General features: G+C 42.8%; 1 long non-coding RNA gene across 2 annotated transcripts; it reads left to right on the top strand.

The window, feature by feature from the left end:
* Window positions 1-43: 43 nt before the first annotated feature.
* On the top strand, window positions 44-25,130 carry LOC133070260 (uncharacterized). 2 transcript variants are annotated; one of them, XR_009696111.1, is made up of 3 exons: window positions 44-141; window positions 16,421-16,602; window positions 17,655-25,130. It is a non-coding gene; the product is annotated as an uncharacterized LOC133070260 (long non-coding RNA). The 2 variants fall into 2 exon arrangements; XR_009696112.1 differs by having other exon boundaries at window positions 17,651-25,130.
* The last annotated feature ends 272 nt before the right edge of the window (window positions 25,131-25,402 follow it).

Below are 25,402 nucleotides of genomic sequence, written 5' to 3'. Positions count from 1 at the left end.
TTTCTGGGTGTGTCTGTGAGGGGAGTGTCTGGAAGAGATTAGCATTCGAATTGGTTGACTGAGTAAAGATCAACCTCACCAGTGTGTGTGGGCTTCATGCAATCCCCTGAAGGCCTGAATAGAACAAAAGGCAGAGGAAAGGTAAGTTTGCTCTTTATGTTTGAATTGTGACATCCGTCTGCTCTCCTTGGATATTGACACTCCTGGTTCTTGGGGCACTAGACTCTAGCTGGAACTTATGACATTGGCTTTGTTTGTTCTCAAGCCTTTGGTCTTGAGCTGGAACAAAACATCAGCTTTCCTGGGCCTCCAGCTTATAGATGGCAAATCATGGGACTTCTGAGCCTCCACACTCATGTGAGCTAAACCCTTATAATAAATCTATAGGGACGTCCCTCGTGGTCCAGAGATAGGACTCCATGCTCCCAGTGCAGGGACACTGGGTTTGATCCCCAGTTAGGGAACTAGATCCCACATGCCACAACTAAGACATGACACAGCCAAATAAACAGGTAAATAAATGCTTTTTAAATCTATATATATTTGTTGATCCTATTAGCTCTGTTTCTCTGGAGAACCCTGGCTAATTAATACAGCTAGGCTCCTCAGTTCTATTCCATATAGCTCTTCCTCGTGATTAGCTTAGGCTTCTTCACAGCACAGGGTGTACTTGTTTTACAGTGGCCGGTTTCCAAGAGTGTAATAGCTGTAATCTCAAGGCTTTAGGACCAGAACTTACACAATGTCACTTTTACCATAATTTATTGGTTAAAGTAAGGCAGAAGGCTGGCACAGATTCAAGGTGAGAGACCATACAAGGTATGAATACTGGGAAACACAGTTCACTGCGGTTACTAAAGTAACACGTTGGGCTTGGGATTTACTGGCTCACATTTACATCAGGTCCGAGAAGCGTGGCTAACTCAGGAATGCCGGTAACAAAGCACTCAGATGAGGTCAACATGAATATGCTTCTCTTTGCCTCTCACCTCTGTTCCCTCTGTGTTGGCCCCAGTCTCAGGCAGACTCCTTGATGCTGGTGGCAAGATAGCCACAGTATTTCTGACTTGCAAGATCCATGGAGAATCGTGTGTCCCAACATCCAAGCACCTGTCCTGTGACTGGGAGGATGGACTGTGCTGGTTGGTTTGTCTGGGTCATGTGCTTACCTATGGCATATGTTGTTGACTAACTGCCTACCCAGTAGCATTTCCCAGGCCCCTTCTCCATTTAGTGAGAGTCTGAAAAAGCCAAATACTCAATTTCTCTGCTTCTCTTACAGCTAAGGATGTTCATGTGATTGAGTCTGGCCATTGAGGTGATCTTTCAGACTTCCAGGGAAAATTTTTACTGAGAGTTTAGCTACTCCATGGTGCTGCTGCCTCAGCATCTCCTTTGTTTGGCAAAGTGACCTGTGGGAGATTTAAACTATCACTAGCCCCGTCATGCAAGCTCATAGTCTAAATCATAAATAGCCTGCAGAGTCATAAGTAAATGTCAGTAACTGATATGACTTCCCCAATAGCCTCTGTGATAAATAGTCCCTCCTACCTTGCAGGGTCTTCCCACTGTGCCGCTCCCCTCTTAGATAAGACCCCTGTTGGTACTTTCCAAATCCCTGATCTTTTTATTTTTTACTTTTTGTTTTGTATTGGGGTATAGTCAATTAACAGTATTGTGTGATAGTTTCAGGTGAATAGCAAAAGGACTCAGTCATACATATACATGTATCCGATATTCTCTCCCAAACTCCCTTCCCATCCAGGCTGCCACATAACATTGAGCAGAGTTCCGTATGCTATACAGTAGGCCCTTGTTGATTACCCATTTTAAAAATAAGCCCTGCTCTTTTGAATGGACCATTTCAGCCTTAGCCTGAGTACTCCATAGCACTCCACCCACAGAGCCTGATAAATGCATATACCCCAGGCCCTGTCTCTCTTTCTGCTGGCACCCTGCCTTAACTTCCCTGTGTGGTGCATCAAAGAGTGCAGTGTACTTCCTTCAGTACTTGTGGAGGGAATAAACCTCTACTTATTTATATATGAAATTGACCTCTATTTCAATTCCTCTTGTGCTCTTTTGTCCAGCATTCCAGGAGTCTACTTAATAAATATCAATTTAACAAAGTCATAACAATCTTCTTCCCTGATTAAATGAGAAACTAGTCTTCCTTTGTGTATAAACCACACCCCACCCAGCAACTTCCTACTTTAACATTAATTTGTGATGATAAAAAGGCTGGAGCATGACAATGAGGAGAAGGCCAAGAGAATCTCAGAGATGCAGGCCTAGAGTCTGGCATTGTTCAACTAATCAGAAACCTTCTTTTGTTGTTCAGTAGCTCAGTCGTGTCCCAACTCTTTGCGACCCCATGGACTGCAGCATGCCAGGCTTCCCTGTCCTTCAGCATCTCCTGGAGCTTGCTCTAACTCATGTCTATTGAATCAGTGGAATCAGTGAAATCAGTGGAATCAGTGAATCATTGAATCCAACCATCTCATCCTCTGTCGTCCCCTTCTCCTCCTGCCTTCAGTCTTTCCCTGCATCAGGGTTTTTTCCAATGAGTCGGCTCTTCACATCAGGTGGCCAAAGAATTGGAGCTTCAATTTCAGCATTAGTCCTTCCAATGAATATTCAGGGTTGATTTCCTTTAGGATTGACTGGTTTGATCTCCTTGCAGTCCAAAGGACTCAAGAGTCTTCTCCAACACCACAGTTGGAAAGCATCAATTCTTCGTCACTCAGCCTTCTTTATAGTCCAACTCTCACATCCATACTGACTACTGGAAAAACCATAGCTTTGACTATACCCGCCTTTGTAGGTAAACTGGTGTCTCTGCTTTTTAATACGCTGTCTAGGTTTGTAGAAACCTTCTACAACTATACTATAAACATTTCTATAGTTGAAAGTCACTTGTAATTGAGTTTTCCCTTGCATTATAACTGAACACTATTCCTCGGGCTGGGGAGGTGGTATCAAGCTTGCTAAACCATATGGACTGAGAGTGTAAGAGGGGTGTTTCCCCCAGAAATTCTAGTACTGTTTCCAGAAGAAGGGGACAAAGTTTGAGTAAAAGCTTGGCAGTGAAAAATGTCCATTTTAGCTCATAAGTCCTAGATCTAGGAACAGGTCTCAGGTTTGTCCTCAGAGGCCCATGAAATCAGCTTGCTTTAAATATATATGTATGTATGCATTTAAGGTGTAATTGATTTACAGTATTATACAAGTTTCAGATGTATAGCATACTGATTCACAATTTTTAAAGATTATGCTCCACTTGTAGAAAAACTATCAGCTGTATTCCATGTGCTGTACAGTATATCCTATTTATTTTATACCTAGTAGCTTGTACCTCTTAACCTCTTACCCCTGTCTTGCCCTCCCCACTTCCAACTCCTGAAACCAGCATTACTATACTCAGTTTGCACATGAAGAAACTGAGGCTGAAGGACATTGGGAGATTTTCTCCTTGTCACTCAAGTGCCAAGTGGCAACTCTGGGCCTACTACCTGGTTCTTGGATTTTGATGTTATTGTCCTGCTCCTTCCATGAAGTGGCACAAAGCAGTAGGGATAATTGTCATCCTGAAAGAAAATTAAACTCCCAGAGGATTTTGACAGGCTAGAATAATGTGCTAAGTTAGCAGAATATGAGAGAAAATATAACAGAAATATTCTATGACCGTAAAATCAACATAAATCAATAGGGTAATGTGACAGTCAAAATGGTCAGTGTGAGATTATCGATGAAAAATTCATCAGTTGACCTAAGAAATAAATGAAGAGTTTTATTCATTTGAAGATTATAACCTGGGAAGAGCATCTCAGAAAGCTCTGAAAACTATTTTGCCTGCTAGATGTCAAGGTACAGCTGTATAAGTTTTTTTGAGACAAAGGGCTGTACATCAAGTGATGTATTATTGACAGTTTACATAATCCAGATCTAAGTGTCATTCTAGTAGGTCATGTGACCCCTTACAAGATCAAGGAGGATCTTCCATGCCCTCCTCCATGGGATCTTCCCAGCCCCGGGTTCGAACCCAGGTCTCCCACATTGCAGGCAGATTCTTTACCATCTGAGCCACTAGGGAAGCCCTATGCTAGGAGAATGGTGCTCCTTATGGCTGAGCAGGTATTCCTGCCAATGGGAGAGGTTTGGTGGATGCATAATGCACAGTGCGAAGAGAGGGGAGGCCAAAGGGCAGAGAACTTTTTATGTTTAAGTTTTTCTTGTCTTTCCATAAAATACGAATTTTATTTCATGGGGTGGATGTACAGTTGTTACACTTTGATTATATTAACAGTCAGTAGTGGGGCATAATCAATTATGCTCCAGAGGTAGCAGCTTCAGTTCAGTTCAGTTCAGTTCAGTCACTCAGTCATGTCTGACTCTTTGCGACCCCATGGACTGCAGCACGCCAGGCCTCCCTGTCCAACACCAGCTTCCAGAGTTTACTCAAACTCATGTCCGTTGAGTCGGTGATGCCATCCAACCATCTCATCCTCTGTCATCCCCTTCTCCCACCTTCAATCTTTCCCAGCATCAGGGTCTTTTCAAATGAGTCAGTTCTTCACATCAGGTGGTCAAAGGATTGGAGTTTCAGCTTCAGCTTCAGTCCTTCCAATGAACTCTCAGGACTGACCTTCTTTAGGATGGGCTGGTTGGATCTCCTTGCAGTCCAAGGGATCCTCAAGAATCTTCTCCAACACCACAGTTCAAAAGCATCAATTCTTCGGCACTAGCTTTCTTTATAGTCCAACTCTCATATCCATACATGACTACTGGAAAAACCATAGCTTTGACTAGATGGACCTTTGTTGGCAAAGTAATGTCTCTGCTTTTTAATATGTTGTCTAGGTTGGTCATAATTTTTCTTCCAAAGAGTAAGCATCTTTTAATTTCATGGCTGCAGTCACCATCTGCAGTGATTTTGGAACCCCCCCAAAATAAAGTCTGTCACTGTTTCCATTGTTTCCCCATCTATTTGCCATGAAGTGATGGGACCAGATGCCATGATCTTACTTTTTTGAATGCTGAGTTTTAAGCCAACTTTTTCACTCTCCTCTTTCACTTTCATCAAGAAGCTCTTTAGTTCTTCTTCACTTTCTACCGTAAGGGTGGTATCATCTGCATATCTGAGGTTATTGATATTTCTCATAACAATCTTGATTCCAGCTTGTGCTTCATCCAGCCCAGCGTTTCTGCTGTTTCATGTCCAATTCTAACTGTTGCTTCCTGACCTGCATACAGATTTCTCAAGAGGCAGGTCAGGTAGTCTGGTATTTCCATCTCTTGAAGAATTATCCACACAGTCAAAGGCTTTGGCATGGTCAATAAAGCAGAAGTAGATGTTTTTCTGGAACTCTCTTGCTTTTTCGATGATCAAATGGATGTTGGCAATTTGATGTCTGGTTCTTCTGCCTTTTCTTAAATCCAGTTTGAACATCTGGAAGTTCACGGTTCATATACTGTTGAAGCCTGGCTTGGAGAATTTTGAGCATTATTTTACTAGTGTGTGAGATGAGTGCAATTATATGGTAGTTTGAACATTCTTTGGCATTGCCTTTCTTTGGGATTGGAATGAAAACTGACCTTTTCCAGTCCTGTGGCCACTGCTGAGTTTTCCAAATTTGCTGGCATATTGAGTGCAGCACTTTCACAGCATCATCTTTCAGGATTTGAAATAGCTCAACTGGAATTCCATCACCTCCACTAGCTTTGTTCGTAGTGATGCTTCCTAAGGCCCACTTGACTTCTTATTCCAGGATGTCTGGCAATAGGTGAGTGATCACACCATCGTGATTATCTGGGTCATGAAGATCTTTTTTGTATAGTTCTTCTGTGTATTCTTGCCACTTCTTAACATCTTCTGCTTCTGTTAGGTCCATACCATTTCTGTACTTTATTGTTGCCCATCTTTGCATGAAATGTTCCCTTGGTATCTAGTTTTCTTGAAGAGATCTCTAGTCTCTCCCATTCTATTGTTTTCCTCTATTTCTTTGCACTGATCACTGAGGAAGGCTTTCTTGTCTCTCCTTGCTATTCTCTGGAACTCTGCATTCAAATGGGTATATCTTCCCTTTTCTCCTTTGCTTTTCCCTTCTCTTCTTTTCTCAGCTATTTGTAAGGCCTCCTCAGACAACCATTTTGCCTTTTTGCATTTCTTCTTCTTGAGGATGGTTTTGATCACTGCCTCCTGTATAATGTCACGAACCTCCGTCCATAGTTCTTCAGGCACTCTGTCTACCAGAAGTAGCAGCTTAAAGCAAGTATTTGTTATCTCAGTTTCTGTGGGTCAGCAATTTAGGACTGGTTTGCTGGGTGTTTCTGGTTCAGTGTCTCTCACAAGGTTGCAATGAAACTTTTGGCTGGGATGTGGTCATTTGAAGGCTTGTCTGAGGCTGGAAGGAACCTTCTATAATTGCACACTTGGCTGTTGTCTGCAGGCCTCAGTTCCTCACCATAGGTTTTTTCATTAGGGCTTTTGGGGTTTTCTCAAGACATAGAAGCTGGCTTTCCCCAGAGGGAGTGATTCAAAAAAAGAGCAAGCAGAAAACTAACAATGCCTTTTATGAGCTAATCTCTGGAGTGGCATTCTGTCATTTCTGCTTTTTTTCTATTCATTAGAAGCAAGTCACAAGTTCAGCTCATACTCAAGGCAACCTTTTGAAGACAGCGGCAAAGAATTTGTGGATATATTTAATCCACTCCCTATCACCACTGGCAAGACCATACATGAAGCATTTTGTATGATTCTGAGCACTGAAACATAATAGTTTTTCTTTATAATACCTTTTATTGTTCACTTTTTGTGTGACTATATACACAATACTTTTCTCTCCTCCTAGATTGTAAACTTCCTTAGAAGAAGAATGTAATGCTTTTCTCATCACCTTAATCTCAAGGTCTAGTTTACTGCTTGACACAAGCAAGTGCATGATTAATCATTTGTTGAATGTTGAAAGAGTTCACTGAACAAAGGTCCAAAGGGACTTACTCTTCATGCCACATGAGAAATAATTGGAGTAAATTGATACTTAGCCTGGGAATAAAAGGCTCATTAGGGAAAATGAGAACTCTCTTCAAACCTGCATAACAGAAGTGATTCATTATGGTTACCACCAAGGGAAGGAGTTGCCATTGACTCCCAGGTGGAGTAATAGACAATAAAGTAATAGATTTTCATCTGACTATAAGGAACAACTTTGTAACAACCAGAAACATTTTACAATGGCCAGAGGGCTTAAGGAGCGGATTAATTGTTTGAATGCCTGCTGGAAGATCGATTGTTCAGAAAATTACCAAAATGATGAATATATTAGAGAGGATGTAGGATCAGATGACTTTTATGGGACCCTGAGATTATGTGACTCTGTGATCTTGGGGTTTATGCTAGTTTACCTAATTTTAAATGTCAAAAGAAGCAAACACAACACTATCTGCCTGTCCCCTATGGTAAACACCAGTTGCTTTATTTATCTAGCATGTACTCCCATTTCTTTTTGCAAATGTTTCCTCCCTTTGATTTGAGGAACTGCTCTACCCACCAGTCTTGTGATTTTAGTGGGTGCTGCTAAGCAGAGTGCTCTACCTCTTCCCTCCGACTAAAGTAGGCATGTGACCCCACGGATCCATCAGAGTGTTCCAGGGGTTTTTCTATGGAAACTGTCATCTCTGGTGTGAGAGTGGGGAGAATGTGAGCCTGGGAAATGCTGGCAGTTGTATTCCAGCTTCACAAATGACCTGAACCCAGACAGGAGAAACAGAGATGCAGATGGAAAATGGGATAAACTTCTGGTTCCTGCTGCCAAATGTTGTTGAGACTCCGTGTCACACCTGCTTTTTCTGCAGTTTGGTTTCATGAACCAATAAAGTTTCCATTTTTGTCCATAGAAGTTCAAATTTCATTTCTGTCACTTGCAATCAAAATCCTGAGCAGCTGCTTCTTCTCTCCTGACTTCTCTATTTCTGTTAACGACACTGTTCATTATCAAGCTGTGAAACCTCCAAGACTTCTTTTCCTTGCCTCTGAGGGCCTTGCCAGAAACCACATGCTATGAATTTATCCTTCATCAAGTCATAAAGTTGAATGTCTGAAAACAGTGCTTTGGACTGTTATTTGCTCCAAAACCTCCAAGAATATATGCCTTATTCATATTCTGCTCAAACTATGGAGTGATAGAGTGAATGTTTTTACAAAACATCATCAAACTCTTTGCTAGTTTTTTACATGCATATGCTGTGTGCTGATTTGCTTCAGTTGTGTCCAACTCTTTGTGACCCCATGGACTGTATCCTGCCAGACTCCATCTGTCCATGGGATTCTCCAGGCACGAATACTGGAGTGGGTTGCCATGCCCTTCTCCAGGGGATCGTCCCAACTCAAGGATCAAACCCGGGCCTCCTGCATTGCAGGAGGATTCTTTAACAACTGAACCACCAGAGAAGGTCTGCAAATGACTGACAAACAAAGGGATACTAGACCTGGTAAAGTGGGTTTTTAGTGGTACCTTGTTCCACATGTAAGCCAGGAAAACAGGGAAAGAAGATTGGACTAGAGTAAGGAGGAAAAAGGAAGAGGTGAAATGGCTAAGAATGGGAGCTGCTATGGGACTCATTGGAAAAAACCCTGATGTTGGGAAAGATTGAAGGCAGGAGGAGAAGGGGACGATGGAGGACGAGATGGTTGGATGGTATCACTGACTCAATGGACATGAGTTTGAGCAAACTCCAGGAAATGGTGAAAGACAGGGAAGCATGGCGTGCTACAGTCCACGGGATCACAAAGAGTCGGAAGTGACTGAGCAACTGAACTGAATTGAACTGAGGGGAATTTAGCCCAGACAGAGAAACAAAGAGTTATTTATACTGGGGCAAAATTCTTAGATGCAAAGGATGCAAGATAAAGGATAGCATAGAGAAGCTGGATTCCTTAGGAAGACAGGACAAGGTCTGGGACTCAGATTAAGCAGGACAAGATTGGACAGATACAGCCATAAAAGTTGCAACCATGTTTGGTTGGACTACTAGTAAAGGAAGCATGTAACTCTAATTCTTTCCTGCATGCCTCATGGAACTAAGACATTCTCATTCTACAGCAAAGTTGCTGTGCATATGCTGATGGAACACACCATTATGGGCACCTGGGGTAACATAAGGATGTATGGGGACAAAGCTATAGGTTGAAATCTCCACAGAATAAGACCTCTTAATACTTTGGCCACCTGATATGAAGAGCTGACTCATTTGAAAAGACCCTGATGCTGGGAAAGATTGAAGGCAGGAGGAGATGGGGATGACAGAGGATGAGATGGTTGGATGGCATCACCGACTCAATGGAGATGAGTTTGAGTAGACTCCAGGAGTTGGTGATGGACAGGGAGGCCTGGCATGCTATGGACCATGGGTCGCGAAGAGTTGGATATGACTGAGTGACTGAACTGAACTGAAGCTATACATAAAACAATATTATGGGAGACTATGTAAATATAAGGTGTTTGTCAGGGCTCTGGCAAGTAACAGATGGAATATAATAATTTGTCATGTCAGGGTTAAGAAAATCAAGAAGGGACTCTTGGTAGTAGAAAGCCAGTACTACTCTTAAGCCTGAAGATGGGAGGGAAGGAATGATGTTAGTGGTTATCAGTAGGAGAGGGGCTGAAAGCATTTCTAGCTCATACAACTAAGCCTCAGTTTTCTAATTTTCTTATTTTTTTTTTAATTGGAGTATTGTTGCTTTACAATGTTGTGTTAATTTCTGCAGTACAACAAAGTGAATTAGCTGTGTTGTTGTTGTTCAGTCGCCCAGTCATTTTCTGATTCTTTATGACCCCATGGACTGCAGCAGGCCAGGCCTCCCTGTCCCTCACCATCTCCTGAAGTTTGCCCAACTTCATGTCCATTGCATCAGTGATGCCATCCAGTCATCTCATCCTCTGATGACCCCTTCCCCTGCCCTTAATCTTTCCCAGTGACAAAAGTCCCAGGGACTTTTCCAGTGAGTCAGTTGTTCAAATCAGAAGACCAAAATACTGGAGCTCCAGCTTCAGCATCAGTTCTTCAGGGTTGATTTTCCCTTAAGATTGACTGGTTTGAATCAACTATATGCATACAAATATCCCCCCCCCATCGAGCCTCTTTACACTGCCACGCCCCCCCAAAAAAATTTTGAAAATAACAGTATTTATTTCAGACTGTTATTGTAAAGAAAAAGCAAAGTAACAATAATTAACATTTGTATAGCACTTGGGACATACCAGGCACTGTTTTGAGCACTTTACATATGTAAACCCTTTAAAACCTCACAAGCACTGTATGCTACAGGCTCTACTGTTATCCCCATTTTAGAGACAAGGAGAGAGAGATTAAGTCCCCTGACTAAAGTCACAGAATTTGTAAATAGCAGAACCAGTACTGGACTCCTGCTAGCCGAACTCCAGGGTCTGTCTACTTATAAAGCAGTTAGTACGGTAGCACAGGGTAGGCATCCAGAACGTCTCAGCGATAGTGTGGATGCTAATGATCAGGTGCCACGGCAATATGCAGAAAAGGATCCAGGGGCATGTCTATTTGGTGGCTTGGAGGGTGGCTCTTTTCCAAAGTCTAGTTTAAAAATGAAACTGTGCACTTGGAACCTCAAGTGAAAAACTCAGGGATAAAAAGGGTTTACGACAGGGGATCAGGAGTTGTGGGGTCAATCGGATGACATTTCAGAAGCCACCCCAAGATTCTGTTCCTTCATTCTTTTCCCATTCTTGGGTTTCTGTTTCCCAGTGGTTGTACTTCCATCTCTTTGGAGCCACGGTTTTTTTCCCTTTCTGTAAGGGAGCAGGACCCTATGCAGTTTTCCCAAGACAGACCCCTGTCCCCATGTCCTATGCTTTAGCTCCCCTCTGAAGTACCTAGAGAACAGTATCTGATGCACACATCCTGAATTGTTTTACAGATGCTAAGTGAAAGTGAAAATCGCTCAGTCGTGTCCCACTCTTTGTGATCCCGTGGACTATGCAGTCCATGGAATTCTCTAGGCCAGAATACTGGAGTGGGTAGCCTTTCCCTTCTCCAGGGGATCTTCCCAACCCAGGGATCAAACCCAGGTTTCCCTCATTGCAGGCAAATTCTTTACCAGCTGAGCCACAAGGGAAAAACCCCACCAAATGATGACCATGAGCACACTTGAGCCTAAGGAGTCACCTCCAGCCAATCAGAGAACTGTCCATGAGCTGATCACAAACCCTATGACTCCCCTCCCTTACTGGGCTTTTAAAAACGCTTTCCTGAAACCAATTGAGGAGTTCGAGGGTTTTGAAGATCAACTGCCCTGGACTCCTTGTTTGGTGCAGGGCACTTTCCTTCACAACTTGGTGTCAGTAGGTTTGCGTTACTGTGCGCAGGAGAGTGGACCCAAGTTTGGCTTAATACTTCCTCCACCAAACTTCCCCCTTCAACAGGGGACGTTTCCAAGGAGGGGCTGAGGGGGATGAAAACATTTCAAGCATTTAATATCAAATTTGGCCAGTAGGTGTCAGCATCTATCACAAAAAAAAAAAAAATGAGTGATTGCTTAAGTCATCTTTACATTTAAACTCAAAGATTTAAATTGTGTAAAACAAATCAGTTTTTAATCTACCTTATTAGTGCTTAGAAATCTGTAATTCCATTTCCAGACTTCTGTTTTGCTGGAAGTATGTACAGAAATTGCCTTTTAAACATTAAAAAATATAGGGAGAAGTTTGAAGAGAAAAGCTGCCTACTTAATGAAAAGATTAAGAAAATAGTTGTCATACAGGATCATGCATTCATTGGTCCATCAGCCATTTATTTGACTACTGTAATCTGTGTATTCAATGATAAAGAAGAAACCAAGAGTCTTGTAGCCCAGGATCCTGCAAGCTATCGCATACTGAAGTTTAAAATGATGTATTTTGGCTACTTGTGCCCTTTTTGGTAGAAGTTGGCCTTAGTTCTGGTGTTTGCGCCTGCCCCAATCTATAAGTATTTTGTACAACTTACAAGAGTGTCCTATTTTAAGAAAATGGAGCATATGAGAATCTGGACCAGTGAACTAAAATATTCATTAAGCACCTATTTTCTGTTCCTTAATTACACCTTGGGTGGATCCCAAAGCTTCCTAATCACACTTAGGTATTAAAAAGCCAAGCTGAGTCCAGCCCAATAAGAAGCTTCAGTTTCACATCAACTCAATGCTCTGTCCCTCCTCCCCAGCTTGAATGACCAAGCGGGCTTGCACGGGATAGAGGGACACGTCTACTGCAGGGAAGGAAAATTTGCCATCCCAAAGTGTGTCTCTTTGGCAGGCAGATTATTTTGAGCTGAAAACAATCAAGGCCCAAACAACTAAAAACAAAACAAAAACAAACAAACAACCACACACACACACACACACACACACAAATGCTTTGATCTTCCCCCTAACTGCCCAAAGAATTTAGATAGGGACCTGTCTTAGGGAGGTAGCCATCACTACTATAGACCATTACAGTATGAACTAGGTGCGAGATATTTATAGTATGAACTGTGGTGGTAGATAGGGAGGAACTTAGCAGAGTCTGGTAACATTCCTGTCTATGTCCCACTCTCTCTGCATGGCCAAGCACATTTTTTTTAATTACAAGGTTTTTTTTCAAGCAAACATTTTTTTTAAATGAACACTTGTTTTTCCATCTTCATGTCAATTGCCTTCCTCCCCTTTGAAGTCCAAACCACTACCCACAATATCCCCTTTTGTCTTTAGCTGAAGATGAAGGTCTCAGCCATTTTAGTGAGTTACTCAGTTTTTCTGGGTCTCTCCCATGTATACAAGTTATTAAACTTGTTTGATTTTCTCCTGTTAATCTTGTTGTTCGTCATTTAGTTGTGCCCAACTCTTTGCAACCCCATGGACTGCAGCATGCCAGGCTTCCCTGTCCTTCACTATCTCCCAGAGTTTGCTCAAACTGACCAGCCAGAAGAACCTAATGGGTAGGGAGTCATTTCTTTCTCCAGGAAAAACTACTCTTACTCCTTCCCACTCTGCTTTGCATCCACTAGAACTGGAGAAGGCAGAGGAGGGACGTCAGAGAGAAAATAAAATCCTCTCTACCGCATAGATGCTGCACATCATATCCACTAGAACGTAGCCCTTCTAGGTGCAGGGGAGGGTGGAAAATGCAATCTCTATTCCGAATGACCATGCACCCAAGGTTAGATGATGTTTTCCAGCGTCACATTTTCTGACCTTTACCCTCAGGCTGTGGGTCCTCTCACTGGCAGGCAGCTGCCTACTAAGAGTACTACTGAGAAGGTTTAAGCTCTGCTAAATTTGTGGAGTCAAATGCCTCACAGGAAATGCAAATACCCTTGCTTGAGAAGCTGCAGCATCCGTCCTGTAGGGTAATTCTAATACTCTGGGAATATTTCCTGTTTCCCTCAGCTTTAGGGCTTTGTTGACAATTTCAAGACAGCACGGAGTGTTCCATTCAATATCCTGGGACCTGAGGTCCCATATGCAAATATCAGATGTGGAAATAAAGACCAACCTCATGAGAAAAACAAAGGCTCTTTAGTCAGAACTTGCTGTATTAAGGGAGTCTACCGTTGTCACTTGTATTTTGGCAGAGACTCAAAGACAGGCAGAGGAGTGCCAAGGCTTTTTAGGGGGAAAAAAAGGAAGACTTCATATATATGCCAGTTGAAGGATGTTGACATGAGGGAGCTGTAGACTTCCTAAACCTAAGCAGAACGTCCTGTGTGACTAGGTAAGGGTAGGTACTTGGTTTTCTCTGATAGATCCTAAATTGGAATCTATCTAATTTGATAAAAATTAGGAAAGCTGCAGTTATTAAAATCAAGTTCTGGCCATTTGGGGCTGATTATGACAGAGGTTATTCTTTAATTTCCTGGATTCTAATTAGAGAAAGCAAGCTGACTTCTTGTGAGTCTGCCTTATAGCAGACTGGCCTCTTACATTGCTTATTGTAGATAAGGAGTTGGTTTCCTGAGCAGGTTGCCACAAATTGTTCTATTTTTATACATGGTCAGGCTGCTGTCTGTATATTTGGCCCCTCAGTAGCAAGCAGTAAACTTGTTTTGGCTTTATCAAATATGGTAGTACCTCATATTTATATCATGTTTTTGCGCATTTTAAAGTTTGTTAATGTGTATCTCCAAGACTAATGCGTGTGAAAGGTCTGTAGGACAAAGTTATCCTCATTGTTAAGTTGAGAAATGGGCTCAGAAATGTCAGATGACTTTCCACAATCACAAAGCTGCTGCTAAAGAGACGAGTAGCACTGTCAGCAGACAGTATAGAGTTCCCAGAAAGAAAACCAGGCGTGGCTTTCTTGACATGTTGTTGTTCAGTCGCTCAGTTGTGTTCTACTCTTTGCGATCCCCTGGACTGCTTCACCCAGGCCTTCCTCTCCCTCACCATCTCATGGAGTTTGCCCAAGTTCATGTCCATTGCATCAGTGATGCCATCCAGCCATCTCATCTTCTGGCGTCCTCTTCTCCTTCTGCCCTCAATCTTTCCCTGCATCAGGGACTTTTCCAATGAGCCGTCTGTTTGCATTAGAGGACCAAAATACTGGAGCTTCAGCTTCAGCATCAGTCTGTCCAGGGAATATTCAGGGTTGATCTCCCTTAAGACTGACTGGTTTGGTCTCCTTGCTGTTCAAGTTACCCTCAGGAGTCTTCTCTGGCACCTCAGTTCGAAGGTATCACTTCTTTGGCGTTCTGCCCTCTTTATGGTCCAGCTCTCACAACCGTACATGACCACTGGGAAGACTGTTTGTGCTTAGTTGCTCAGTTGTGTCTGTCTCTTTGCGACCCCATGGACTGTAGCTGGCCAAGCTCCTCTATCCATGGGGATTCTCCAGGCAAGAATGCTGGAGTGGGTTGCTGGAGTGCCCTCCTCCAGGGGATCTTCCCAACCCAGGGATTGAACCCAGGTCTCCCACAATACAGGCAGATTCTTTACCATCTGAGCCACCAGGGAAGACAATAGCCTTGACTCTACAGACCTTTGTCAGCAGAGTGATGTCTCTACTTTTCAACACACTGTCTAGGTTTGTCATCACTTTCCTACCAGGAAGCAATCATCTTCTGGTTTCATGGCTGCAGTCACCATCTGCAGTGATTTTGGAGCCCAAGAAGAGGTGCTCACTTCGGCAGCACATATGCTAAAATTGGAGCCCAAAAAGAGGAAATCTGTCACTACTTCCACCTTTTCCCTTTCTATTTACCATCGAGTAATGGAGCTGGATGCTGTGACCTTCGTTTTTTTAATATTTAATCTTGAGCCGGCTCTTTCACTCTCTTTCTTCACCCTCATCTAGAGGCTCTTTAGATCCTCTTTGCTTTCTGCTGTTAGAGTGGTGTCATCTGTATATCTGCAGTTGATGTTTCTCCCACCTATGTTAATTCCAGATTGTAACTCATCCAGCACATTTCTCATGATGTGCTCCGCATATAAACAAACAGGGTGACAGCAGACAGCCCTGTCATACTTCTTTCTTGCCGGGAGCCAGCACACGAGATCCCACCCATGACAAGGTCATGAGGAGAAGACCTGACAGGCAAGGCAGATCAGGACTTCAGGGATTTCGAAAAGCTGCCCCGGCCCTCACCTTAAAGATGATCTCTGTCTTTCTGATGCTTGCTGTATTAGACTACTCTCTAATTTATGTGACACAGGCAGAAGGCCTTCCCCGATCTCTCTCCAAACAGAATCAACTTAGAACTTTAATCAGTTTGTCCCCCAGACGGTGGTATCCTATAAGATTATCCAGGATGAAAGGAGTGTTTCAATTTAGACTCCTTTGCTGGCATTCTAGCCTGCTTGGCAAATGCGTACTAGTGCCCATGACTGTTCACAACACCTTAATCGTAAACAGCATAAAGAACCTGATCACACAAAAGGCCCTAATAGGTACAGAGCCCTTTGGGAGGTGAGGAAGCCCTATTAGAGAACATAAAAATTTATTCTAAAAGTGGTTATAGTTAAAGATTTAGAAAAATAAGAGTTTAGAATTGTTAATTTTAACCAGGAATGCTAAACAGGGGCTGCCTCACCGGAGCTGCAGAGTCTTTGTGTGGTAAACCTTTTAGATAAATTTAACTGATAACTTCTGCAAAAGGACTGACCTTGTGTTCATTAAAGAATAAATTACTGAAAACAGCTTTGCATTCACCTAGGTCATAAAATGTCAATAGGCCCCAAGGCCAGAAGATAATGTACAAAGAAGTATGCAGAAAACACCCTGGTTTCGTGTAGGACAAGCTGATGTAATATTAAACTATCTTCCCCTTAAAAATGTACTAACTTCGAATATAAAAGCTATGGTAAAAAATAAAGATTTGCCAGACTCTGCTGCATCCCCCCATCTGGTCTCTCTCTCTCTCTCTCTCTCCCTCGCAGACTTCGCCCTGTCAAGGCTGGTCTCACCTATCTTCTCTCGCCGACGCCATTCATCCTGAGGGTACCCCTGGATCCTGCCGAAGCTGGACCCTGGCACTTTCTCAATCTTGAACGAATCAGTTGTTCCTTACAGGGTTCCAACTGTTGCTTCTTGACCCGCATACAGGTTTCTCAGGAGACAGGTAAGGTAGTCTGGTATTCCCATCTCTCTAAGAGCTTTCCATAGTTTGTCATGATCCACACAATCAAAGGCTTTAGCGTAGCTGATGAAACAGAGATAGATGTTTTTCTGAAATTCCCTTGCTTTCTCTATAACCCAGAGAATATTGGCAACTTGATCTCTAGTTCCTCTTCCTTTTCTAAACCCAACTGGGACATCTGGAAGTTCTTGGTTCACATAATGCCGAAGCCTAGCATGCAAGATTTTAAGCATGACCTTACTAGCATGGGAAATGAGTCCCATTTGTCAACTGAGTCCATTGAGTCCAATTTGGGAAATGAGTCCCATTTGGCAATTGTCTGATGGTTAGCACATTCTTTGGTACTACCCTTCTTGGGAATTGGGATGAAGATTGACCTTTTCCAGTCCTGTGGCCACTGCTGGGTCTTCCAGATTTGCTGACATGATGAATGCAAAACTTTGATGGCGTCCCCCTCTTAGGGATTTGATAGTTCTGCTGGAATTTCATTGCATCCACTAGCTTTATTAATGGTGGTGCTTCTTAAGTCCTGCTTGACTTCACACTCCAGAATCTCTGGCTCTGAGTGACTAACTATATCATCATAGTAATCCAGTTCATTAAGATCTTTTTTATACAGTTCTTGCATACATTCTTTCCATCTCTTCTTGATCTCTTCAGCATCTACTAGGTCTCTACATTTTTATCCTTTATTGTGCCCATCTTTCATGACATAAGAGAAGCCATTTTTGGCCTAAACTAGGCATCCTGGAATGTGAAGTCAAGTGGGCCTTAGAAAGCATCACTACGAACAAAGCTAGTGGAGGTGATGGAATTCCAGTTGAGCTATTTCAAATCCTGAAAGATGATGCTGTTAAAGTGCTGCACTTAATACGCCAGCAAATTTGGAAAACTCAGCAGTGGCCACAGGACTGGAAAAGGTCAGTTTTCATTCCAGTCCCAAAGCAAGGCAATCCCAAAGAATGCTCAAACTACCATACAATTGCACTCATCTCACACGCTAGTAAAATAATGCTCAAAATTCTCTAAGCCAGGCTTCAGCAATAAGTGAACTGAGAACTTCCAGATGTTCAAACTGGTTTTAGAAAAGGCAGAAGAGCCAGAGATCAAATTGCCAATATCCGCTGGATCATCGAAAAAGCAAGAGAGTTCCAGAAAAACATCTATTTCTGCTTTATTGACTATGCCAAAGCCTTTGACTGTGTGGATCACAATAAACTGTGGAAAATTCTGAAAGAGATGGGAATACCAGACCTCCTGACCTGCCTCTTGAGAAACCTGTATGCAGGTCAGGAAGCAACAGTTAGAACTGGACATGGAACAACAGACTGGTTCCAAATAGGAAAAGGAGTACATCAAGGCTGTATACCGTCACCCTGCTTATTTAACTTATATGCAGAGTACATCATGAGAAACGCTGGGCTGGAAGAAGCACAAGCTGAAATCAAGATTGCCAGGAGAAGTATCAATAACCTCAGATATGCAGATAACACCACCCTTATGGCAGAAAGTGAAGAGGAACTAAAAAGCCTCTTGATGAAAGAGGAGAGTGAAAAAGTTGGCTTAAAGCTTAACATTCAGAAAACTAAGATCATTGCTGGGAGCCGGCACATGAGATCCCACCCATGACAAGGTCATGAGGAGAAAACCTGACAAGCAAGGCAGATCAGGTTTTCAGGGATTCTGAAAAGCTGCCCCCGGCGCTCACCTTAAAGATGATATCTGTCTTTCTGATGCTTGCTTCAATAGACTACTCCCTAATTTCTGTGACACAGGCAGAAGGCCTTCCCTGATCTCTTTCCAAATAAGAATCAATTTAGAACTTTAATCAATAAGTTTCCCAGGTGGTGGTATTTTATGAGATTATCTAGGGTGAAAGGAGTGTTTTAATTTAAACTTCTTTGCTGGTATTTTAGTTTGTTTGGCAAATGCATTTATGTCCTTGGTACTAATATGCATGACTGCTCATAATACCCTAATCATAAAACAGCATAAAGAACCTGATCATATAAAGGCCCTAATAGACATAGAGCCTTTTTGGTGGGTGAAGGAGTCCTATTAGAAAACATAAGAAAAATTATTCTATAGGTGGTTATTGGGTTGATGTTTGCTTGCTGTGTTTTGCTTGCTGTGTTTTTACTCTTAATGTGCTAAGGTTGTGCAATGGAAACCATTGTTAATATAGTTATAGATCTAGAAAAATAAGAGCTTAGCCCTAGTGTGGTAACAATGAGACGGTTGTTAACTGTTAGCCAGGTGTGCTAGGCAGAGGCTACCTCACTGAAGCCGCACAGTCTGTGTGGGGTAAACTTCTTAGATAAACGCAACTAACAACTTCTGCAGAAGGATTAATTTTTGTGTTAACAAGGTTATGCTTCTACTCTGTACTGTTGCCCTATGAGACTGCTACCTTTCAGTTAAGGTCACCAGAGAAACAGAAAATAGGTTTACATTCACCTGACTTGCATAAAATGTTAATAGGCCCCAAGGCCAGAAGATAATGTACAAGACCCTCATAAACAAAGAAGTATGCAGAAAACACCCTGGTTTCGTGAAGAACAAGCTGATGTAATGTTAAACTATCTTCCCCTTAGAAATGTACTAATTTAGGGTATAAAAGCCATGGTAAAAAATAAAGCATTGCCAGACCCTGCCAGACTCTGCTGCATCCCCCATCTGGTCTCTCCCTCTCCCTCTCCCTCTCCCTTTCCCTCTCCCTCTCCCTCGCCGTCCATCCTGAGACTTGGCCATATCAAGGCTGGTCTCACGTGTCTTCTCTCACCGATGCCATTCATCCCGAGGGTACCCCCTGGATCCTGCCGAGGCTGGATCCCGGCAGATCATGGCATCTGGTCCCATCACTTCATGGGAAATAAGGAGACAGTGGAAACAGTGTCAGACTTTATTTTTTTGGGCTCCAAAATCACTGCAGATGGTGACTGCAGCCATGAAATTAAAAGATGCTTACTCCTTGGAAGGAAAGTTATGACCAACCTAGATGGCATATTAAAAAGCAGAGACATTACATTGCCAACAAAGGTCCGTCTGGTCAAGGCTATGGTTTTTCCAGTGGTCATGTATGGATGTGAGAGTTCGACTATGAAGATAGCTGAGCGCCGAAAAATTGATGCTTTTGAACTGTGGTGTTGGAGAAGACTCTTGAGAGTCCCTTGGACTGCAAGGAGATCCAACCAGTCCATCCTAAAGGAGATCAGTCCTGGGTGTTCATTGGAAGGACTGATGCTGAAGCTGAAACTCCAATACTTTGGCTGCCTCATTCGAAGAGTTGACTCATTGGAAAAGACCCTGATGCTGGGAGGGATTGGGGGCAGGAGGAGAAGGGGACGACAGAGGATTAGATGGTTGGATGGCATCATTGACTCAAAGGACATGAGTTTGAGTAAACTCCGAGAGCTGGTGATGGACAGGAAGGCATGGCATGCTGCGGTCCATGGGGTTGCAAAGAGTCAGACACAACTGAGCGACTGAGCTGAACTGAACTGATGCTAAAGCTGAAACTCCAATCCTTTGACCACCTGATGTGAAGAACTGACTCATTTGAAAAGACCCTGATGCTGGAAAGGATTGAAGGTGGGAGGAGAAGGGGGTGACAGAGGATGAGATGGTTGGATGGCATCACTGACTTGATGGACATGAGTTTCAGCAAGCTCCGGGAGCTGGTGATGGACAAGGAAGCCCGGAGTGCTGCAGTCCATGGGGTCGCAAAGAGTCAGACACGACTGAGCGACTGAACTGAACTGAACTGAAAGTTTGGACTCTGTCCCTTTATTAATATGACGTACTCTTAGCTTGAAGCTTCCCCAGTTTTGCTATTCAGGAAGCCACTCATTTGGGAAAGATTTCCAGTGCTCTCCTTACTTGCTGCCAAGTACCCAGTCCTCCCTTCTCTGGCTCTTTGACTTGATTGTGCCTTGGTTCCACACTCACCAAGAGACAAGCACTGTTTTTCAGATAACAGCATGGTGACTATGCATCCTGATTTTCCTAAGACTGTCTCAGTTCTTTTGTCCTGACATCCCATGCAGCTAGCAGTCCCCTTTACTCTCATATGTGCCCTGGTTTGAACTAAAAATCATCTGGCTATATTATCCCACCCAGCTGGGTCTTGAACAGATAACATCTGAGTTCCATGAGCACCGCTCTGTTTACCAGGTTTTGTTAATCCCAGGCTCCCCAGTCACTGTCTCTCCCACCGCCATTCCTTTGCCAAGGCCACTGAGTGGACTCCAGTCCAACGATTTGTAGAAACAAAAGTTCTTTTTAAAATCTGCTTCATTGCCCACTGGTTGATAAAGGCTAGTTACAAAAGCTATGAAGAGATAATTAGCAAAATGAAAACAGAAATGTGAAAATAAGACTTGGCATTTAGTCATTTAATGTCCCTAAAAGAATAATGAGTGTGGTTGGTTGAATGTTTATAATAAGCAGGGGAGGAGCTGTGCATTGGTGTCAATGTTTAACATTTCACTCAGGGCAAACTGTACTAAACTAAGGCCTTTGGATTTTAAAAGCTCACTGAATCCTTTAAGATGACAAAAATTAGAAATTTCCTGGTTGTTCAGTGATTAAGACTCTGCTTTCACTGCTGAGGGTTTGGGTTCAGTCTCTAATCAGAGAAGTAAAATCCTACAAGCTGCGCAATAGGAAAAAAAAAATGTGTAAATGAACTGTTTACAGACCCCTTCAAGATTAGTTCCCTTTAACAGTACTTGGAGCAGAAAGTCAGCTAATTCAGTTAATTAATTCCTCCTTTCTTAAGCTGAACCCTACAGAGAGGCTTTAAACAAGAAACTGGCTGCATAGTTTATGTTAGTACAAACCAGCAGGTGGCAAGCCACTGCTCTTTGGAAGAAGGCATTTGGCCACTTTGAGACTATTGAGATGCAATAGGGTCTGGATTTGAGAAAAAGGAAATGCTGAAGGAAGAAATAAATTAGTCACCATGTGATTCCTTTGTGTTCCTTGGGTTCTCCAGTCCAACCAAGCCCTTGGCCAACCTCCCTCTCCAAATTGTCCTCTCTACTGTGACCCTTGAGTTAGCAAGGATCCTTTAAATCAGCGTCAAACCACCCCTACTCCCAAAACTTTGCATAAATCATTCAATGAGAAATTCTTCACTGCAGGAGATGAAACTCTCTTGAGTTCAGCTTTAATCATGTATCATTGTTGAAACTGTAAGACACAGCCTGGTCCATTCTCCTCAAGTCTGCCAAGGAAGATCATAGAGGTGGTATGCCCATTCTATTGATGAGCTATCTCAGTCTTTATGGAAGAGATGAGTATCAGAGTTGGGATGCTCTGAAACGTCATTTGTGTGTCCCTGTTTGGACCCTGGGACATGTTTTCTCCTTGTTTAAATGTTGACTCAGTTCTCGGGCCCATTAAAAACCCATGTCACTGTTAATATTGCAGGAGAGCAAAATCTGCCACCCCGATATGTGTCTCTTTAGTGTGAGGATTATTTTAGGCTGGTTATTTTTAAGCAACAGAAAGCTCAAGAAGTCCATTCTTGTACCTCCCTGTTAGCTGTCTAAATTAATTTAGATAAAGTTGGTCTAGGAAGAGTACTATCATTAGAGATATCTGCAAAGAATGTGGGCCAGGTCTGGTGGGAAATCTTGGAGGACTTACAGAAAAAAATTCTCCCTGTATCCATTCTCTGCATGGCAGAGCAGTCCTTTGTTTACCAAACATTTGTTTTTCCAGCTCTATGTTAATTGCCTTCCTCACCTTTGAAGTCCCCAAATCTTACCCACTGCTTCTTTCAGATGGTGTCAATCAAAAACTAATGCAGGAGGCTGCAAATAAGAAAAGAGTTTATTTAGGGTCTGAAGGATTGCAATTCAGGAAACACAGATCCAGGTAACCCCCCAAATGTTACCGAGTGAGTCCAAGCTTGTACTGCTGGCCCAACAACACGCCAGTCAACTGAGAGACTAGCTAGTAGGGTGAGGAATAGCGACGTTATCAAGAAAAGCAACAGACCGAGAAGATGGCAAAACTAGACGGTCTTCTGGGATGTCAGTTTGGATGCCCAGGTTTGGATGCTAGCTTCTTTTATGGAACAAAGAGTGGAAGACAGGAGGTAAAGTAAAAAGGCAATAAGTTGCTGGAAATGTTTCCAGCCAGACTCAGGAAAGGATGTGTTAAATTCTTCTTTCTTTCAGCCATCCACACAGGCCTGGTTAGGATGTTTTCTGTAAACTAAATGAAAGTATTTTATTTAACTTAAACTCAGGCATGGGGGGCAGGATTCTTGTAGATGGAGCATTTATGTATACTTTAAGCTATAGGCAACATCCCTTTAGTGACTGACTTGTAGCAAAAACAATAGAATAGAAAGGTAAAGTAAAAGTAAAAGGTTAAAGTAAAAGAGATCTATATTGGATTTCACAGATCCAATATAGAGTCAGATTTGTTCTTCCCTATCACAAAAAAAGAGTCGGGAAGAGAATGAGCATGGGGCTTAAAAAGACAAAAAGCCACGAGGCTGTTAAATTTGCCTGGTGAGAATTACAATTCAGAAAATATCTATCCTTCAGTAATCACAAGTCGTTTAACGGTAGGGGTCAGATAAGTAAATAGACTGTCACAGTTATTTTAGGATAAGGGTCTCATAGGTATCTTGAGTTTCTGGGAGACATTCTGGATACTTTCGTTGGGATAATAAGTGGTCAAAAGTTCAGATTCCTCCCAGACCGAGACCTGTGCACAGGTCGAACTGCAGTAGCTCCCTGCTCGGTTGTAGAGAGCTCTTAATGATACCAACTCCACTCTGATTTTCTCTTCACTATGGCATATAGACCTCAATTGCCTAACATGTCCTTGGTCTCATTTTTTTGTGTGTGGAGGCCCTCATATATGTGTGATGGAATTTTATGTTCTCCTGTTATTCTATCTTGTGGCAATTCTTAGACCAGCCAGAAGAACCTAGAAAGGGTGGAAGGAAATTTTTTTCTCTCCCCAACACAGTCCTTGAAGCTGCCCAGGCCCCTAAAACTTGAGTGTTGGGCCTGACCCTAGTTCCAAAGCCTTTCTGAAAGCTAAGCCTTGAGGTCTTAGGGAACTTCAAATGAGCCAGGGTGTAGGAAAGGAGAAGGAGGCTGATGGAGGAGCCAAGATTGGGGCATCAATAGGAGGCTTAGGGGAAGACTAGAAGAGAAGAGGTCAATTGGGGCACTTTGGCCACTATGGATGGCGGGTACAATGAAGGGGAGTTCTCAAGGATGGGAAGAATCCAGTGATGAGGCCACAGGAAACCAGTGATGGAGAAGGAACAAAGGTTATTCTATTACAAGTTATTCCTTCATAAATTAGGTGATCTGAGAAGTTATGAAATGCCTACATAAAATTGGCATAGTGTTTTGTGGGGGAGGGGGGGTGTCTCTTTTTTACAGCAAAAGAGATGACAGGAACTTTCCTACTCTCCTGGGCTTCCCTGGTGTCTCAGATGGTAAAACGTCTGTCTATAATGCAGGAGACCTGGGTTCGATCCCTGGGTTGGGAAGATCCCCTGGAGAAGGAAATGGCAGCCCACTCCAGTATTCTTGCCTGGAAAATCCCATGGACGGCGGAGCCTGGTAGGCTATGCTGTCCATGGGGTCGCAAAGAGTTGGACACAACTGAGCGACTTCACTTTCCTACTCTCCTCCAGATAAATCACTGGATTATATCAGTGTATCATCTGAATGCAGCATTTTCACATGATAGCTATGGGTCCCCAGAATGTCTGATGCCAGATCCCAGGTTTTCACAGGTTGGACTTGCCCCCAGGAGGTGCCTGGATCTGTGAGCTGAAAGCACTGAGCATTGCCCTCTTAGAAGCCCAGGTGTGGGGCTTCCTGGCTCAGCTGGGCTCTGCCTCCAGGACTCTTTGCCATCTTAGTTGAGATCTGGAACACACTGACGTCTTGTCAGTGGGAGACCAGCATGACCTCTTGGACTTTCTAAGACCCATTTTTAACCCTGATGTCCTGGACAGTGAAAAGCCATAGCTTGCTGGACTCACCAGATTGTGGGATTTTAAAATATAAATTTTATTGTTGTTCAGGAACGAGGAGTCCAATTGATCAGGAGATGATTTTTGATGAAAAGATTTGACTGTTACAGTTCCCAAGAGAAGTGGGGAATGGCTTACCATAGCAGTGGGGAAGTACCAATGTTGGTTAGAAGCAAAAGGAACTCGAGAAAAATGTAGTTTATTGTGGTTTGTGCTGGAAGAAATAGGCAAGGATTGGCTAGTTGAATAATTTCAATGGCCTCTGGATGTAGGAATTGTCTCTAGTTGTCTAGTACTGGCCCTGGAGTGATTAAGGCAGAGGAATAGAGGCCTTAAGTGTGAGAGCCTGATAGAGAAGTGGGCTCTGGATTGATTAGTTTGCATATGAAAAGTACTAATACCCCTAGTCTTTACTATCTCTAGGAATTTGCTAATCCTTGGAGGGGCAGTCGTCCAGGGTCAGAAAGGTTCCAAGATGTCAAAGCATTGAAAAGGAAGAAAATTTATTCATATCAATGTATGACAAAACCCACTGGAAATAATAATAATAATAAATAAAAAAAAATAATAATAAAAAAAAGAGAAAAAAAAAAAACGTATGATTCATACAAGTACTCCTTGCTATATGCTGGCTCAGGTGGTAAAGAATCTGCCTGAAATGCAGGAGACCCAGGTTCGATCCCTGGGTCGGGAAGATCCCCTGAAGAAGGGAATGGCAACCCACTCCAATATTCTTGACTGGAGAATTCCATGGTCAGAGGA

The sequence above is a fragment of the Dama dama genome, chromosome 15, assembly GCF_033118175.1.
Source record: "Dama dama isolate Ldn47 chromosome 15, ASM3311817v1, whole genome shotgun sequence".
Lineage (NCBI taxonomy): Eukaryota > Metazoa > Chordata > Mammalia > Artiodactyla > Cervidae > Dama > Dama dama.
The sequence above is the reverse complement of the archived record's forward strand: the minus strand, read 5'-3'. Positions and strand labels throughout refer to the sequence as shown.